This window comes from Suncus etruscus, chromosome X, assembly GCF_024139225.1.
Source record: "Suncus etruscus isolate mSunEtr1 chromosome X, mSunEtr1.pri.cur, whole genome shotgun sequence".
Classification (NCBI taxonomy): Eukaryota; Metazoa; Chordata; class Mammalia; order Eulipotyphla; family Soricidae; genus Suncus; species Suncus etruscus.
In genome coordinates, this window is record NC_064868.1 from 23,957,149 (window position 1) to 23,958,952 (window position 1,804).

At 33.1% G+C, this 1,804-nt stretch overlaps 1 non-coding gene across 1 annotated transcript; it reads right to left on the minus strand.

Moving 5' to 3' along the window:
• Positions 1-1,231: 1,231 nt before the first annotated feature.
• Positions 1,232-1,337, minus strand: LOC126000307 (U6 spliceosomal RNA). The gene has a single exon (XR_007492658.1). It is a non-coding gene; the product is annotated as a U6 spliceosomal RNA (small nuclear RNA).
• Between the last annotated feature and the right edge of the window lie 467 nt (positions 1,338-1,804).

Below are 1,804 nucleotides of genomic sequence, written 5' to 3' on the forward strand. Positions count from 1 at the left end.
GTCTTTAATCCATTTTCACTTGATTTTTGTGTAGGTTGTGAGGTATGGATCAATCATTTGTTTCTTACAGGTGGTTATCCAGTTGTTCCAACACCATTTGTTGAAGAGATTGTCTTTGTTCCATATAAGGTTTTTAGATCCTTTGTCAAAAATTAGTTGACCATATATTAGGGGGGTATATCTCTAGATATTCTGTTCTAAACCACTGGTCAGATACCCTGTCTTTGTTCCAGTACCATGCTGTTTTGATGACAACATATTATGTAATGTAATGATGAATGCATATAATAAAGCTTCAGGTTAGGTAAAAAAATGCAACACATTTTCTTGTTTTTAAGTATGAATTTGGCTAACCTAAGTCTTTTTTGGTTCCAGATGAACTTTATAATTGATTGTTCTAATTCCTTAAAAATTATGTCTGATTTTGCATAGGGATTGTATTTAACCTATATAGTAATTTAGGTAAGATAGCCATTTTGAATATGTTTTTTTTTCCTATCCATGAGCAGGGGATGTTCATCCATTTCCTTAGGTCCTGTTTAATTTTTTTCTGAAGTAATTTGAAGTTGTCAGGGTAAAGTGCTTTCACTTCTCTTGTAAGGTTGATTTCTAGGTACTTGATATTTTTAGATACTATTTTAAATGAGATCAACTCCTTAATGTCTTTCCCCTCTACTTTGTTAACTGTGTATAGGAGTGCTATTGTCTTTTATGTATTGATTTTGTAGCCTGCCATTTTGCTGTAATGGCTTATTGTTTCCTGTGGACTCTTTAGGGTTTTATATATATATATATATATATATATATATATATATATATATATATATATATATATATATATATATATATATATATATATATATTCTTGTCCTCTTTTCCTATCTCGATTCCCTGGATTCCTTTCTCTCGTCTGATTGCTATTGCTAGAACTTCTAAAACTGTGTTGAGTAAGAGTGGAGAAAGTGGGCAGCCTTGCATTGTTCCTGGCCTTAGTGAAAATGCTTTCAGTTTTTCACCATTAAGGATAATGTTGGCTGTGGGCTCTTCATAGATAGCTGTAACTATCTTGAGAAAGGATCCTTCCAACCCTATTTTGCTGAGTGTTTTCGACATGAATGGGTGTTGGATTTTGTCAAATGCTTTCTCTGAGTTGATTGATATGATCATGTGGTTTTTGTCTTTCTTCTTTTTGATGTGATGTATGATGTTGATTGATTTTCTTTTTTTATATGTATATATGGAAAGCTTCACAAATTTGCATGTCATCCTTGCGCAGGGACCATGCTAAACTTCTCTGTATAGTTCCAATTTAGTATATATGCTGCCAAAGCGAGCACATTGATTGATTTTCATATGTTGAATCATTCTTGCATCTCTGGGAAGAAACCCACTTGGTCATAGTGTATAATATTTTTGATGTATTGTTGGATTCGGTTTGCTAAGATTTTGTTGAGGATGTTTGCATCTATGTTCATTAGTGAGACTGGTTTGTAGTTTTCTTTCTTGGTGGGGTCTTTGCCATCTTTGGGAATGAGTGTGATATTTGCTTTGTAGAAAGAGTTAGAAAGGATTCCTCTCTTTTCAATATTTTGGAAAAACGTGAGGATCAGTGGTTGTAATTCTTCTTGAAATGTTTGATAAAATTCACCTGTAAAACCATCTGGAGCTGGACTTTTGTTCTTGGGGAGTCTTTAAATTACTGTCTCAGTTTCCTTAGATGTGATTGGACTGTTTATGCTTTCTACATCCTCCATATCGAGTCTTGGAAGTTGATAATTTTTCAGAAATCTTTTGATTTCTTCAG